Genomic DNA, 18,945 nt, shown 5'->3' on the forward strand with positions numbered 1-18,945 from the left:
GCTCACTACCGCCCTCCAGTGGCCGGCGCCCTAGGCAAATGCCTAAACCTGCCTAGTGGTGGCGCCGGCCCTGGTAATACTACAATAATGACCTATGGACACTAAAAACCATACTGTACAGTACTAGGGAAATACTACAGGTTAGTGACAGCAACAAGATTTGTCACCAGGCCCATAATTCTTATGAGTGCCACTGTTTGGATCAAGTTGGTTAATCCACCTACTGTACTCTGGACTCCAGAGACAGGTGTGATAGGTGCCAGTGTCTGGTAATGGAAAGTACAGACACAGAAGCAGAGAAGTAGCCATGGAACTTCAGATCAGAATACAGAACCTTCATGATAGAAAAAAAGATACGATACAGTAGGTTCAATATATATATAATTATATGGTATAAATGTGAATTCCATATATCTTTTTAATAAATTGTTTATCTAGCCTACCTGAATAACATGTCTAGATAATGTATAGTTTCTTTCTCAATACTCATGTAAAGCAAAGCAATTTGAAGCCCATATTGTAAGACACAAATAAATAATTCAGTATTAATGATAGTATTATCATGTTCACGAAGCTGTTGGTAGAGATCCTTATATACTCTATTTAGTTACTCATACATGTTTACAGAGATTATTTGGCCATCCACATCAATCCACAGTGTAGTTTACAATCAGCGCGGATGGTGTAATGGTTAGCATTACTGCCTCAAAGCACTAAGATCATGGGTTTGATCCCCACCATGGCCCTAACTCTTGTGGAGTTTCTATATTCTCCAAGTGCTTTTAGGTGAGTCCATTAGCACATAATGACAGTAATTATTATCCTTTATGAATACTATTCAGTAATAGTTACATATATTACAAACCATTTTTTTTAAATGTTCTGTTTCCTCACCTACAGCACCAAGGATGAAAGAACCTACTGAAAGGTGGCAGTCTCAAATGGACAAGGAGTAGAATGGTGCGTAGAAATCAGAAAAAAAAAAAGGTACTTCTGTAGTTTCACGGCGCCGCCGCGCGCACACTCTGGCTCAGAAACTTAGCAGACTGCCAGAGGCTCTGATTAACCGTGCGCGTGCCGCTCTAGCTCAGACAGAGTGTGCTTGCGCCGCTCTAGCTGTACTGACAGCTACGTAAACAGCGTGGCGGCCAGGCAGCAGCAGCAGCGCGCTGCCCAGGCGCTGGCAGGTCACTGTGGTACTTGTAGTTCCACAGTGAAATAGGCAGCGCCTGGGCACCGCTGACAACAACGGGGGCAAGTGGACACACCCTGGGCACAACACTGACGTGCCGGGGCTTGTAAAGTACACACCCCGGCACACCGCTGTGTCCCCCATGTACACGCTAAATTCAATGTGTGTCCCCCATGTACACGCTAAATTCAATGGCTTGCAGACTAGATCTAGGCGCTAATGCGCCTGGATTCACACTCCCTGCAAGCCGCTAAGAAGGAGGGGGGCGCCTGGATTTAGGCGCAAAACCCTATGAATCCAGGCGCCTTGCAAGCCGCTAAGAAGGAGGGTGGCGCCTGGATTTAGGCGCAAAAGCCAGGCTCCCTGGGAGCCGCAAAGGTGGTGGTGCATCTAAATTTAGACGCTAAAGCGTCTGGATTTAGTTGGGTGTAGGGGTACATCTAAATTTAGACGCAAAAGCATCTAAATTTAGCTGGGTTTAGGGGTACACTATTAAAACCCGTCCACAGTGGCACTAGTCGACGCAACAGCTGTCGACCGTGTAAATCCCACTATCCACGCCCACCCGAAGCGTGGCGAGCGCAGCGAGGGGCGGCGGTACGCGTCCTACGACCTTTTCATACCCCCACTATCCACGTCGGCGTGGAGTTGAGAATAGATTAGTGTGGCGAGCGCAGCGAGCCACCGAGCCCGAAGCGTGGCGAGCGCACGCTGACACCTGTGAAGCCCGCGAGGGGACGCGGATACCTTCACAGCTCCTGTCACAAGCTCCTGTCACGGCGCCCCCCCCCCCCTTCATATTTTCATGCGTGGTGCCAGTGTGTGTGTATATATATATATATATATATATATATATACATACATACTTAGGGGAAAGTTGAGTATACTTACCTGACCCCTGTCTGTATTCCCTCCTTTGGGAAGGATTATGAGCCACGTCTTCCCACCACAGATCATTGCTCTGTATTATATATATGTTATATATATATAAATATATATATATATATAATAAGCGGCAAGGAATATATAATACAGAGCAATGATCTGTGGTGGGAAGACGTGGCTCATAATCCTTCCCAAAGGAGGGAATACAGACAGGGGTCAGGTAAGTATACTCAACTTCCCCCTAAGCAGCCTAACCCTAACCCTCCCCCCTGCAAGCTATCCCTCCCTAACAGCTAGTACTTAACCCTAATGCCCCACTGTCTAATCCCTAGCCCCCCTCTTTTAGGTTCCTAAACCTCCTCTCCACACAGCCTAGATCCAAGATCATATTAGTTTCTAAACATTAAAGGGTCATTGTTTTTTGCATAAATCACTTTTTAATATTATCAGGTGCACAACATAATTTATTTATACATACCCAACACACAGCATACATAGATACATATATACACACACACACACACACAAAACAAATACATACATACATACATACATACATACATACACACATGCATAAGACATATACACACATACACAACACATCAGACATACACACAAGACACACAGCATGATGCATACATAACACACATCATACATACACACAATATACATACATACATACATACACACAGCACACATATATGATACACACAGCATATATACACACATAGCTTACAAATAAGTATACACAAACAACATAAACAAAGCACATACCACCAGCAGATGAGGACAGGATGAGATCAGTCTGTGTAGCTGCTGCTCAGTAGCTCTCTCCCTGCTGTGTCACCCGGAAATGAACTCTGCAGAGAGGAGCAGCAGGCAGCTGTTCTCTCGCAGTGTATATGTGCCGCGCAGGAGTCCTCAGCCTGTCTCAGTCTGGGGGGGGGGGGCTAAGAGGCATGGGGGCTTGGGGTGAGTACCCCCTGGGCTCCCCCTTAATTCATGTCTGAGGGCAGCCAGTCAGTGTTATAGACACTGAGATAGCGCTGGCATTCATCTCAGCTCACCAACAGGGGAAGTCAACTAAGCTCAGCCCGGCTACTGCTGTCACTGCTCCGCATCAGGTGGTTTGCTAAAGGAAGCCACCTGACGCGGAAGCGCTGAGTGACAGCCGTACAGTCAGGCAGTAGCCGGGCTGAGCTTTTATGACTTCCACTGTGGGTAAGGTAAGCTGCAGCTGCGATGAAAGCCAGCGCTAGCTCAGTGTCTAGTATACCACTGAGTGGCTGCACTGGGTTTAAGGGACGGAATGGGGCTGTCAGGGGGCTGCAGGCATCCCCAACATTAATTGAAATCAGCTGTGTGCGCCAATGCGAGGTGCTGCCGCCCGGAGCACAAGCTCTGCCGGCTCCACCGTAGCTACGCCTCTGGTGATTGGACAGCGGATCCATCACTGGATCCGCTGACCCAATCACATCTGGGGGCGTGCATTCATACTGGTGCCCCTGTCATTGCGGCACCAGTATGAGTGCCGCTTCCCCATTCATTTTCAATGGGCTTTTACAGCCCATTGCTGCACCCTGCCCCCTGCCCTCCCCTACCCGCCCCCCGTTGCCCGGTGTTTTAATGTTAACAGCGGGAGGCACCTCTCCCGCTGCCTCCCACCCTCACATGCAGCAGTGTAAGATGGTAGGAGGCAGGGAGAGAAGTAGAAATTATGAAAATAATAAAAGAAGATATATAAATATCTTCTTTTTATTATTCACATCATTATGACAGGGAGGCACTGCCTCCCCTGCCTCCCCTGCCTCCCCTGACTGCACGTCCCTGGCTATACACGACATTACATCTATAACAAAGGGTCATCATGCCTCTTTAACCCCTTCCTGACGCAGCATGTTTTTGCCTTCCTGACAGAGCCCTTTTTTTCAAATCTGACATGTATCACTTAAGTGGGGATAACTTTTTTTTGCTTTTACTTATCCCAGTGATTTTGAGATTGTTTTCTCGTGACACATTGTACTTCAAGTTAGTGGTAAATTTGGGTCGATACAGTCTGTGTTTTTTTGTGAAAAATACCAAAATGTCGTAAAAAAATGGAAAATTTAGCAATTTTCAAAATGTTAAATTTTTTGCTTGTGAGACAAATAATCATACCACTCAAAATAGTTAATAACTAACATAGACCATATGTCTACTTTATGTTTCCATCATTATTTCAGCCTCCTTTTAATTTTTTTGGACACTAGGAGGCTTAAAATATGAATAGCAAATTCTCAAATTTTCAAGAAAATTTAAACACTGATTTTTTTAGGGACCAGTTCAGTTCTGATGTGACTTTGAGGGACTTGTATGTGAGACACCCCCATAAATGATGCCATTTCAAAAACTGCACCCCTCACAGTATTCAAAACAGCATTTTGGAAGTTTGTTAACCCTTTAGGTGTTTCACAGGAATTAAAACAAAGTGTAGGTGAAATTTCAAAATTTCTTTTTTTTTTGCAGATTTGCAATTTTAATACATTTTTCTAAGGAACACAGTAGATTTTACTAGAGAAATGTGACTAAAAATTGATTCCCCCAATTCTTTTGTTTTCATAAATATCCTATATGTGGCCCTAGTGTGCACGTTGACCAAACCACAGGCTTCATAATAGAAGGAGCACCTACTTGATTTTGGAGCCTCCTTTTTATGAGATTATTTTTTAGGCACCATGTAGGTTTCTAGGCACCATAAGATGCTAAAAGTTAGGAACCCCCCCACAAGTGACCCTATTTTGCAAACTACACCCCTCAGGGAATTCATCTAGGGGTATAGTGTACATTTCAAACCCCCAGGGGTTTCACCAATTGTGGTACAACTGGGCAGTGAAAATGAAAAATTAATTTTTTTACACAAAAATGCAGTTCTGGCTCCAAATTTTTCATTTTCACAAGGAATGAAGGAGACAAAGCACCCCAAAATCTGTGCCCCAATTTCTCCCGAGTACGGCAATGCCTCACATGTGACCAAAAAATACCATTTGGGTGCATGGCAGGACTCAGAAGGGAAGGAGTGATTTTTGGATTTTGCAGCTCAGATTCTGGTGGAATGTTGGTGGGTGCTATGTCGCATTAGCAAGACCCCCCAAGCACCAATACAGTGGAACCCCCCCACAAGTGACCCCATTTTGCAAACTACACCCCTCAGGGAATTCATCTAGGGGTATAGTGTACATTTCAAACCCCCAGGGGTTTCACCAATTTTGATACAACTGGGCTGTGCAAATAAAAAATTACATTTTTTACACAAAAATGCAGTTCTGGCTCAAAATTTTTCATTTTCACAAGGAATGAAGGAGACAAAGCACCCCAAAATCTGTGCCCCAATTTCTCCCGAGTACGGCAATGCCTCACATGTGACCAAAAAATACCATTTGGGTGCATGGCAGGACTCAGAAGGGAAGGAGTGATTTTTGGATTTTGCAGCTCAGATTCTGGTGGAATGTTGGTGGGTGCTATGTCGCATTAGCAAGACCCCCGAAGCACCAATACAGTGGAACCCCCCCACAAGTGACCCCATTTTGCAAACTACACCCCTCAGGGAATTCATCTAGGGGTATAGTGTACTTTTCAAACCCCCAGGGGTTTCACCAATTTTGATACAACTGGGCTGTGCAAATGAAAAATTACATTTTTTACACAAAAATGCAGTTCTGGCTCAAAATTTTTCATTTTCACAAGGAATGAAGGAGACAAAGCACCCCAAAATCTGTGCCCCAATTTCTCCCGAGTACGGCAATGCCTCATATGTGACCAAAAAATACCATTTGGGTGCATGGCAGGACTCAGAAGGGAAGGAGTGATTTTTGGATTTTGCAGCTCAGATTCTGGTGGAATGTTGGTGGGTGCTATGTCGCATTAGCAAGACCCCCGAAGCACGGTGAAATGATGAACCTAATAATCTATAGATGTGTGGTATATTTTAATACACTCCTTTATACATAGGCCGGGTTTGTCGGGGCAAGTTTCACAGTGGAAAATAGTATCCTTTCTTATTCCCTTTTTATAGCAAACTTTGCACCTTTTTTGTGTCCTGCCCTTTCTTGCAGTGGAGGGGATTTCGTTAGGAAAATGCTGCCCTGGTACAATACGGGGGCCAGTACTAGAAGTACTGGGGCCCTCTGCCTGCTGGTTCCCAAATATTAGGCCCTTTATGACTTCCCCTTGAAAGTGCATAAATGTACCCCTCTGGCTGGTAGAACGAAATAGCACGTAAGCGTTATACAGTGCCATCTGGATGATATACACGGCCAGCTTCTTGTACCAGATTTTTGTTTTCCGCAGAGGACTGTACGGCTTCAGTACCTGATCTGAAAGATCCACTCCGCCCATGTACTTATTGTAATCTAGGATACAATTAGGTTTTGAGGTGTGGGTACTGGTACCTCGTACAGGGATGGAGGTGGTACTGTCTCCATGAATTGTTGTCAGTATAAGGACATCCCTCTTGTCCTTATATTTGACCAACAACATATTTTCGGTAGATTGTGCCCTGCTTTCACCCCTTCTCAGTACTTGGGCAATGTGCGTTTTTGGGAAACCTCTTTGGTTCTTGCGCACAGTACCGCAAGCTGCTGTACCTCTTGAACCAAGGGCCTTAAACAGGGGGATGCTAGTGTAGAAGTTATCCACATAAAGGTGATAACCTTTATCCAGGAAGGGGTGCACTAAATCCCAGACAATTTTTCCACTAACACCTACAAGGGAGGGGGGGCATTCTGGCGGTTCAATTCTTGATTCCTTCCCTTCATATACCCTAAACCTGTGGGTGTACCCTGAGGTGCTTTCACACAGTTTATACATTTTTATGCCATACCTTGCCCTCTTACTGGGAAGGTACTGGCGGAATTTAACCCTTCCTTTAAAATGTATAAGGGACTCGTCGATACAAATAAATTTTTCAGGGATGTACATCTCTGCAAATTTGGCACTGAAATGATCAATGACCGGCCTGACTTTGAATAGCCGGTCAAAGGTGGGATCATCTCTGGGTGGGCACTGTGCATTATCGGTGTAATGTAAAAATTTAAGGATTGTCTCAAAACGAGTCCGAGTCATGGCCATACGGTAAAATGGGGTGCTGTACAGAACATCTGTACTCCAATATTGCCTAATTTCTGGCTTTTTTACTATGCCCATATGTAACACCAGACCCCAAAACGTCATCATCTCTACTGCATCTACAGGGGTCCACCTAGCAAATGATGACGTGGGGTTTTGAGCAATAAACTGCTGGGCATATAAATTACTTTGGTCCACCATTAAATTTATAAAATCATCAGAGAAAAATAATTTGAAAAAGTCAATTTCTCTGAGACCTGTTGAATCAAATTGGATTCCTGGGATGGCCAAAAACTCAGGAACCTGGGGCTCAAAATTGTCAGGTGGTGGGGTCCATACGCGATCAATCATTTGGGGGGGGTCTCAGCTGCTCTACGGGGGCGTCTTTGAGGGGGTCCCTCATCACTAGAGGAGGAAGAGGAGCTTAAGACGAATCCTTCAAATTCCCCGCTTGCATCACTGGCTGTGTCAGAGTCAGAGGCAAGCATGGCATATGCCTCCTCTGCTGAATACATTCTTCTGGATGACTGGGATGACATTTGGGATGACATTTGGGATGACATTTGGGATGCCATTTTTATTTTTGTGTTTCTGTAAGTGTAATGTTTCAACACGTGTATAGTGTAGGGGGGGTACAAACTTTATTTCAACACGGGGGGTATGTAGTGTGTAGTGTGTATGTAGTGCAGAAAAAAAAAATACTTTATACAGGAATTTGATCCCAATAAAAAAAAAAAAATTGAAGGGGTTAAAAAAAAAAAAAAAGGTCCTGCGCCAAAAATTGAGCACAGATGTTGGTCAGTAACGTCCGTCACTGAACAGCGCTCAAAGGCAACAGGACACCCACAAAAGCAACGTGGGTGTAAAAACAATTAAAAAAAAAAATACCACAGCACTCTCCAAAAAAAAACAATTTAAAAAAACTGCAGAATAAAAATTATATCAACCCTATGCCAAAAATGCTGTTCAGTGATATACGTCACTGATCAGCGGCCACAGGACACCCACAAAAGCAACGTGGGTGTAATAAACCACAGCACTCTCCAAAAAAAAAAACAATTAAAAAAAACTGCAGAAAAAAAATTATATCAACCCTGTGCCAAAAATGCTGTTCAGTGATGTACGTCACTGATCAGCGGCCACAGGACACCCACAAAAGCAACGTGGGTGTAATAAACCACAGCACTCTCCAAAAAAAAAACAATTTAAAAAAACTGCAGAAAAAAAATTATATCAACCCTGTGCCAAAAATGCTGTTCAGTGATGTACGTCACTGATCAGCGGCCACAGGACACCCACAAAAGCACCCACAAAAGCAACGTGGGTGTAAAAACAAAACCCCACTGCACTCTCCAAAAAAAAAAAAAAACTGCAGATCAGTGATGCAGTGATGCAACACTGATTAGCAGTGAGGGGCAGCAGGCACACAAATGTGGGTGCAACCTGACAGGGTATATAAAAAAAAAAACCCTGGACCCCCAAAAAGTTGCTGATCAGTTAATTAATTTAAACTGATCAGCACAAAAGGGGGGGCAGCAGGGGGGCAGCAGTCAGTTGCACAGGCAGCACAACCTTTGGTGCAACTGACAGGTATATATATAAAAAAAAAAAACCAAAAAGTTGCTGATCAGCACAGATATACTGATCAGCACAAAAGGGGTGCAGCAGACACAAAATATAGCACTCTCTATCACTCTCTATCACTCTCTGTCACTCTCTGTCACTCTCTGTCACTATCTGTCACTATCTCTCACTTTCTGTGACTCTATGACACTGCAGCAGCAGCACACAGGAAGTCACAAGATCCAGGAAGCATCCAGCTGCTAGCAGCACGCTACCAGCGGTGATCAGCGGTGATCAGGTAAGTATCAGGCAAGGTTCAGGTATGTATAGCACGACAGAGTGGCCGGTGACCGCTCTGCACGCAATTCCAGACCGGAATGGCGTCTGCAGCGCAGTCACCGTTAGTTTAAATGACGCGCCTTGGCTGTGATTGGTCCGTCGGTCCGACGGACCAATCACAGTCTTGGGGGCAGGTGGGGTGAGGTGGGGTGAGGTGTGGTCATCACCGGTGACCCCCTCATGCCCCCTCACACCCGGCGGTGATTGACACCTGTGTTACCGAGCGTCTGATTCGCCGGTAACACAGGAAAACGCTGCGACTGGCTGTTCACATTGAACAGCCAATCACAGCGATCGCCGACGGGGGGGAGGCATCGCCACCCCCCCTGGGCATGCAGGGACATGTCTGCTGTCAGGGACAGCAGACATGTTTAAACTGTCACCGCGTCTATAGACGCGGGGACAGTTTAAAGTCATGACGTATATATACGTCATGTGTCGGGAAGTACATCCCGGCCATGACGTATATATACGTCAAATGTCGGGAAGGGGTTAATATTACTATAATGTAATATAACATTAATTACATCAGTATTGTTACATTAGGCCCTTCAAACATTACATAATGTAATTATGTAATGTAATTATTCCCCAAACATAGGCCCTTATTCTGGTTGGTGCGGTAATATCCGCGTGCGTTCGGCCCGCCGATGTTTTGTGTCTGCGCATGTGCAGAGGCGTCTCTGCGCATGTGCGAGCGGGGCGTACGGCCAAATCCCGCATGAAATGTGAACACTCCGAACAGGGGGTGGAGAGGGGCGTGAAAGGCTATTTGGGCTCATTACCATATGCATACGCCCCGCGTTTCATGGGCGTTCCCATGCAAACGCTGGGCATACGTATGGTAATGCGGCCGTGACGCACGTGTAGGGGGCGTACATATGACATCGCCGGATGTCAGCTGCCCGCCCAGATCCCTGCTTTTGCACGGAAAAATGTCCGTGTGGTCTGAGTTTGCGGGAGCTGGTTGACCATTCGGTCCTGCATTCGATGGTCTGCGACCATCGAATGATGGGGGAGGTTCCCTGAGATGGAGGAGGCGTATTCCATGAAAAATACACGTGCGGTCAGTTCGGCCAGCTTCTTACCGCGTATGGACGGAGTTGGCGATCCGTACGGAAGGCGGGGTTTCGCACGCACGGTCCTGGCCGCATATTCGGATCCGGCCGCACCGATCAGAATAAGGCCCTTAGTGATTATTTATTACCTTCATTCTTAAAAAACAAAAATAAACTAAAAATCCAGTAAAAAGCATACCTGTACTTACATTATGGTGTTTTGAAATAGTTTATGGAGTACGTACTGCATGTACTTGTGCTCAAGCACAGCTATTTTTAACATATGCATTGCCAGGTGGTATAAATTACTGGTAAGAGTGTTTTTACTACAGCACAAGTATGTTTCCATTATTTTCCACTTTTCAGGTCCTTCTGGTGTACGGATACCTCTGTTGCTTGCTCCTCCACCAGCGCCTGTGATTCCAGCCACACATATTGGCCTGTAGGCTTATTCTGATGAGGAGGATAAAAAAAATGAGGCAGTCCCGAGCTCACTGACCCAGCAACAAGCACCAACACTTATCACCCCCCCCCCCCCCAAGTTTCAGCCATTTACTAAACAAGGGAGATCCTTATGGTTAGTGTTCAGGACTGACCAATATACCTTCTAGGTTGTACTAAAGTAAACAACTAGACACTATACTGGTAACTACATTGCAACATAATTATAAATAATTGACCTAATTCTTGCTAATTATAATATCTCCTTGTGCTGTAATTGATACATTACAAGTTAGGTAATATCATACTAAAAGCACCATAGACATCCTTTTTAAGGTGATATTCTCGCTAGTTCGCTGCCATAAGAAATTAACTCATCCACCCTTAACTATATAAAAGCAGGGGCATTTTTATTCTTAAACAAATTCTCTTTTTCCTGTCCAGGAGACACTTTTTCTCCAACAGGTATTGTATGTTTCATGTTATGTATGTAAAAAAGTCTTTGTCCTGATAGTTGGCTCCCATATATTTTAAATCGCAAATGAATTAAAAGTTATTTTTTATTAAAACACTATAAACAAGTTGTTCCCCTAAAAAAGAGAGAGTTCTTTTCTGTTTCCCTTTTTGCATCATATCACTCTCTAGGGAGCACCTCCACTCACATAATTAACAGATACGATAGTATCAATTATCCTTTCTATTGTGGATTAGTACATTGAGACATATGCACATGTTTGTAAAATTATCAGTGACACTTGTGCATAGGCAAAACTCCCCTTTCCCTTTTCCATAACAATACCCCCCCCCCCTTCCCCAAGTGTCAAAGTACTCGCATTGTCCTTTGAAAGCTTTAGAACCATCTGATGGCCTATATGGGCAAGCAAGCTGAATCGAACCAACATAAAGGCCCAGGGAACCTGAGATGAAATAGCACATGTTTAAAATGACAGGCCATCCAGGAGCAAACACAGGCCCTCATCGGTCTGCAGCTGGTGTCCCAATGGGCCATAAAGGATGCTCTGCCTTCCTCTATAGCATAGTTGCCTATCCTCCTGCATTCTGCAGGAGACTCCTTGAAATAGCAGCAATCTCCCTCTCTCCCTCATAAGTCTAGCAATCTCCCTCATTTCACCTAGCCCACATTACACTGTTAAATTTTTTGGGGGAAAAGGAATGAGAGATAGATACACTTACATTGAATCATTAGCACAATGGGCCTTATTCTGGTTGGTGCGGGCGGACCGCCGTACGTACGGTCCATATGAGCAAATACCGCATACTTTCAGGTGAGCGTGAGTCCGCCCACAGAACAGCCGCACACGGACGGTCACAGACACCGACAAAGGGGAGTGGTGTACATTTGAGCGTACACCAACATGCATGGGATGGATCTCAGCCCTCTCCCACCGACACCTGGCGTACATATGAGCGTACGCCAACGTTCACGGGATGGATCTCAGCCTTTTTTCACTCGGAGACTCAACGTGTCTCCCCGATCGTGAAATTTATGTCCAAGGTAAATATTAGTGAGATTGTGTGCAAAATAGTGTCCGTGAGCATACGACATTTAACAAACATTGCAAGTAGAAATGGTGACCCAAAAATACATTGTTGGTGTTAGACGTGATAGATGTGTTCAAAAAATACATTAGACTTCTATGTTTGTGTTGCAGTGAAAAAGTTGACACATGTCGATTCCTATGAATTGTGTATCCTGCTTTGTAAAGATGTAAAACACACTTTCACTAAGGGTGTAGATCAGGCTTGTCCAACCTGCGGCCCTCCAGATGTGCTAAAACTACACATCCCAGCATGCATTGCCATCATTCTAGCATTCCCTAATAGCCAAATTGTGGCAAGGCATGCTGGGATGTGTAGTTTTAGCACATCTGGAGGGCCGCAGGTTGGACAAGCCTGGTGTAGATCATGGGTCTTCAAACTGTGGCCCTCCAGATGTTGTGAAACTACAAATCCCAGCATGCCTTGCCACAGTTTTAACACTCCATTATAGCAAAACTGTGGCAAGGCATGCTGGGATTTGTAGTTTCACAACATCTGGAGGGCCGCAGTTTGAAGACCCATGGTGTAGATGGTTAAAAAATAACTACCTGGATATATTGAAATGTGTATTTGCATTAATACTACATAAAAATAAACCAACCTTTACAAGTGTAGAAAGAGAACCTTCCTATGTATTTCTGGGCAGTGTGTGGCTTGCAGGTACTGAAATTAGTAATTTCTCTTAATAGCCTGCAGCATTGCTTAATATTGCAGTCAGGTGTATGCAATTTACTTGTAATTAGCAGACCAGGGAGGCCACACTCAGACGTAAACTCTAAGAGTGGCATTGAGCACTCTTTGGCGTCCGCCTGTTTTTGGCCCAAAATGCACTTTGCGCTCGCCGAGCGAGGTGGTTGTCCCTCCGTGCAGTTTGAGTGCACACCCCTGTCTACGCCCAGGTATACGCCCAGTTTTGCCCAGTTTTTTAGCATCTCCCCTAAAAACGCCCACATCACGCCCACTGTCACCGTGTGATTGTGGATAGGATTTTTCGCTCGGGACAGTCCTTTTATCAGCGGTTTGCTGATGCTGCACATGCGCATTTGCTGATGCTGCACATGCTGATTCTGTGCATGTGTATCATTAGCGAATGATACACATGCACAGAAGAAAAAAAACCTCCAGACCGTGCAAACACGGCCCACCAGCACCAACCAGAATAACCCCCACTGTCCACCCACACCAACCAGAATAACCCCCAATGGCCCTTATTCTAGTTGATTCGGACGGATGCGTATTTCTGACAGGAACCGAGTGTTCTTAGCCCTGCCTACCATATGAATCGCTCACACCGTCCGAATGCGGTAAGACGCTGAGCGTACGGACCGCGAGTGGATGTTTCATGTGAACACCTCCTCCATCTGTGGGAACCTTCCCCATCCTCCGATGGTCGCCGACCATCGGATGATGGACCAAATGGTCAGGCAGCACCGAGTTCTCCAGACCACTCGGACATTTTTCCCTATGAAAGCAGAGATAGGGGCGGGCAGCTGACATCCGGCTATGTCAGTTGTCCGCCCCCCACACGTGAGTCACGGCCGCATTAGTATATGTATGCCCAGCATTTTCAGGGGAACACCCATGAAACGCGGGGCATACGCATATGGTAATGAGCATAAACAGCCCTTAATGCCCCTCTCCACCACCTGCTCAGATGGATCCGTACAATCATTTTCGGCACGGACCTCACTCCATGGTCCGACGTGTGAGGCATTCGCACATGTGCAGATACGCCTCTGCACATGTGCAAATACCAAACATCGGCCATCTGACCGCACATGGAGCCGTCAGACTCAGTCAGAATAAGTGCCAATGTCCCAGCACTTTTCCAAGTATAGTAGATCTTACTAACTGCTTTGGGGCTCATCTACAATTGTATATTAGTCATTTTACAAGATTCATCTCTGATGTAGCAGTACACACCCATGCTTCTCGGTGCAACGTTCACAATCTCTTTTCATAATCTCTCCATATATAGAACTAGACACGCCATTTTGATGGAGCATGACACGCCCCCTTTAATGGGGCGCTGTACAAAATTCTACTACCAACTATAATCACCCTGAAACTAGTTTTCAAAAGTAAGTAAGTATGCTCTATAGTAAGCTCACAAAACACTATGCCCCAAATTGTGTCCCCAGTCACTCTCTGTAGGTGCAGTGCACGCACGTGGGGAAGAGCACCTAAAGGAGCAGGGAGGGACAGACGCAGTTCTAAATAAAAAAAGTTATGTTTCTCTTTGTTTTTATGCTTGTGTATTTTTTTACTTTAATATTCAATAAGCTAATAAATATATCTGTGTCGTTTAAAATATATTAAGTTAATTGTGTAAATTGTTTTTTTAATTTTTTAATTAATTAATAAATTTTTAATTGTATTGTACATGTTTGTACATGTTTGTACGCTATTTTGGGGGACATTACTGTAAATGGATTTTTTAATCATACATGTAGGTATACTATTTAGGGGGTAAATGGATAATTATTTAGGGCTTAAACTAAAGTCATTTATTTTTATTTATTTATGTACATATGCTTAATTATTGAAAATGGACTTTACAGTGTTTTCTTTTATTATTTTTCACAAAAAGAAACATTGAACTTGCCTATTTATACCTGCACTATATATTTGCAATTTTTAGGAGAAAGCTTTAAACTCACACCCTGTTACATTAACCGGGTTCTAAAAAAGAACAGAACAGAACATTTACTCAAATATATTTAGCCAAAGGTGTTTTTTTTTCTCTTTCTTTTTTCCCTGCAGTATGTTTAAATGATTGAATACAAGCTGTATGTCATAGGCAATTCTGCTGCATTTTAAGTATTTATATGATTATTGCCGGTACTTATATGTAAATTGGGCACCCACTATAGTTAGTACGCTCATACCCCCACTATCCATGTCGGCATGGAGTTGATTTTCTATAGTGTGACGAGCAGATGCGTAAAACTAAGCAAATAGCGTAGTGGGCGCCCAACTAACATATAAGTACCTTTTTCTCTTCTTTTGAATCCATGGTTCAAATTCTCATTGTTAAATGTTTGTTGTTTGTTCATTCATTTGGGTTAAGTGAACTTACTTCCTGCATGCTGCCTCATGATTAGAATGCATAGAAGAAGTAGCCTATTTGCTAAAAGATGCTATTGTGTGCAGGGTCCTATCTTCACACAATGTTATACTGTAAGCAAATCTATTAACTTCACGGTAATTTTGTTTCTCCATACTATTTGTCTTTGATTTAAATCAACACTGAGTCATGTGTGAATGGTATGATACATTTAAATAAGCAATTGTCCATGCTGACATTGTCCACAATATAATCACTTATTCACATTTTCTGGTCTCTGTAGGAATTTAGCATTATCTTGGGATAACAAACATCCTTTATTGTCTGTTCTAAACTAAACATTACACTGGGTTAATAAACAATCATTATAGTCTGTGTGTATATCATATTCAGTACATCTTTGATTAATTTCATCAGCTTACACATTTCAGTTGAATGTTTTAGCTAGAAAAATCTTAAGAATTTTTTTTTTTTTACATTTGTTACTTTTATTTATTTACTTATTTTTCTATTAATAAATTCCTGAAACAGTTATTTGAACCCCTGGATTCTGGGTTTTATTTAAATTCTTTCTGCGCTGCTATATATTAGGTTGATAATTGCCCTACCTATTAAATGAAGTAACTAAATGTTATAGATATACATTTGCTGACCCAAATTCACCCTTATAATGTGTGAACCTGAATGCGAACGTGCAAAATTTGTCCATTTGTCCCCACCAATGCATAGCAAAAAGTTAAATAAACAACTTTCTAACAATGATTTACCCAGTTTGCTTCTAGCCAGACATATTATAATCTCTGTAGCAGCCAATGAGTTGTTAAAATACATTATATACAGCCGCTAATATCAATAATGACAAGAAAATAAAAATATTGGGTTTTAGGCTCATGTCACGATTTATACTACTGTACCTACACTATGCCTTGTCCCTACATATCTAATATAGTACATGTATGCAATTTAAATAGTGGCTTAACTATAAATTTGGCTCCCCCAGCCAAAATGGTTTCTGCCTCCCCCCCCCCCCCCCCTAGCCCCCTGTATGCGGACTAGGAGCAATGGTAAGTAGGCAGGGGGAGGAATTGCAGGGGGAGTTGTTATACAGGGCTCCAGGCCAGCAGCGGCAGTACTGGCCTCCAGCGGCATGTTGGAAGCAAGACCTGCTGATTTAGGGCCGGGGTTTGGGAGCCGGGCATACCTCATCTGTGGGCCCTGGCTCAGACTCCGTCCTAGGCAATGGACAGACTGCCCACCTATCCATCCACCCAACCGCCCGCTCATCCTGTAACACAGTAGCCAATAGCCGGCTCTGACTGTGTACAGGCTGCAGGCAAGTGAGGCAGGGATTTGTTTGTCAGGGAGTCTGACATGCCACTGTCCTGGCAGCCTCCCGTGCTTAACCAGCTAAAGGCAGTGGCACAGTCAATCACAGTCAGATTGTGATTGATTGACAGTACGCCGGACGGGTGCTGGCGACCGGCACCCACACAGACCCCGCTGCCGCTCACTCCCCCAAGCGGAAGCGGGAGCTGCCTTACACAAGTAACAATACTGAATTTAAATAACTAAAATATAGGGTGGGGTGTTTCAGGAAGTGAGAATCAGATTTTGTGAGTTTTTTTCAAAGCAATAATTTACGCTGCAAAACCAGGTTAATTGTGCCCTGTAAATGATTGCCGCTTAAAAAAAAACCTGAACAACTCTCACAATGTCTCTCACTTTTATATTCTCACACCCTACATTTCCCCAATAACATCTAACATTAATTAAATTAACAGTACATATTATCATACAAGGATTGAAAGGAAATTTAATTCACATTTGCTCTAAATATACTTTTATTCATTAAACCTACAGAAAGAAGAAATATTTACATTTCTATTGTTAATAAAGTGATGCAAATCATTTGATCCTCACTTCCCAGAATTAGCAGCTAGACATTCCTACAGTGACAATTAAAGAGGTGTGTGCACTATGCAAATTTGTGAGCAGAATCTACTTCCAGATGATCTGCTGTTGGTTGTTCAGTGATGTTAAGTGACCTGTACCCAGGCAGCTTTCTCTGTGTAAGGAAACGTTGTACAGGGCTCTTAAACTTCCAAACATGAAATCTAAAGAATGCAAAAACCATGGTGCGATTATTAATGAGGGTCAGGATAATGAGATGGTGAGTATTTCCTGCAGTATTAGTTTGCTAATTACAAGTAAATGATACTCTTGTAACTCATGACATAGATTTTGTAAAGATTTTTCTAGTTGAAAAATATATGTTACTCTAAATTGTATGCAAAGGAAATGATTTACTTGCTTCAGTCTCTGAATAGAAGGGGCAAACGGTAAGACAAATGTGTCTTTTTGGGCGCACTCTTTGTAGTATTAAATTATGTGGTTTGATTAATCACTTAAAACATAACTTTTAATGGACTTCTTTATCTAAAATATATGGAGCATTTATGGATTGATAATCAGTCGTTTAATACATTTCAATTTGACTGTCAATCACAAACACACAACACAAAGACATGACAAAATACAAACTTACATGAACATACATCATTTTTGTATTTCACTTAAAAATGTGACATTTGTAATAGAGCTATTTTACACCATTATTATTAGCTCATATGCCTTATCTTAGTTGCCTTAGCAAGTAGCGTTAACCAGCTCAGCCAAAATTGGCCCAAGTGTTGTTATTGGATATAATCTATTTCAATACAGTCGTTGGATATAATCTAATTTCAATTTGTGTAATAGGTGCTATATATGGGAGATAGTTCGGTCTCAATCTGTTGGATATTAGGGGTCCACAGGGATTTGTTTGTCAGGGAGTCTGACATGCCACTGCTCGGGGGTACGCGGCGGCCCGGCCTGTAATGTCAGATAGGTTGCTGGAGGGGAGGAGAGTGCATTGCGCATCTCTCCTACCCCTCAGTGTGCTTCCCTGTGACTGACTGGCCGCACGTCCGTCAATCAATCAGAGCTTGCATGAAGGGAAAGAGAGATACGCAGTGTGCTGTACTTCTTCCCTGAGAGAAGCAGCGGCAGCAGCTACACAGCAGGGGGACACTGGACTGTCCTCTCCCCAGCAGCAGCGTCAATGGTGAGTGTGCTGCTGCTGGGAAATACTATGGGGGGCATTGCTGGCACTGTGGGGTCATATTTATGTGGGGCATACATGTTACTGGCACTGTGGGGCATTGCTGGCACTGTGGGGCATACTTGTTACTGGCACTGTGGGGCATACTTGTTACTGGCACTGTGAGCATTGCTGGCACTGTGGGGCATACTTGTTACTGGCACTGTGGGGCATTGCTGGCACTGTGGGGCATACTTGTTGCTGGCACTGTGGGGCATCCCCTCTTCTCCCACTATCTCCATCAGCATTGGTGAAACCGAGATCACGTCCACCGACCAAACGCGCTGCCTCGGTGTCATCATTGACTCCTCCCTCTCTTTCACCCCCCACATTCGTGCTCTCTCACAGTCTTGCCGCTTTCACCTACGCAACATCTCACGCATCAGACCATTCCTCTCCACTGACGCGACCAAAATTCTCATTCACTCTCTTGTCATCTCCCGCCTTGACTTCTGCAACATCCTTCTCTCTGGGCTACCTCTCACCCGCCTCGCACCTCTCCAATCCATTCTTAACGCTGCTGCTAGGCTCATCTTCCTCTCCCGCCGCTCTACCTCCGCCTCCCCCCTCTGTTTATCTCTTCACTGGCTCCCCATTC

General features: G+C 43.9%; 1 protein-coding gene across 1 annotated transcript in view; it reads left to right on the forward strand.

Annotated features, from left to right (window-relative positions):
• The window catches only part of LOC146062976 (putative cation-transporting ATPase 13A4), a 121,008-nt gene that overhangs the window by 21,346 nt on the left and 80,717 nt on the right, over positions 1–18,945 (forward strand). The window lies entirely within an intron of this gene.

This window comes from Crinia signifera, chromosome 3 (assembly GCF_055691185.1).
Source record: "Crinia signifera chromosome 3, ASM5569118v1, whole genome shotgun sequence".
Classification (NCBI taxonomy): Eukaryota; Metazoa; Chordata; class Amphibia; order Anura; family Myobatrachidae; genus Crinia; species Crinia signifera.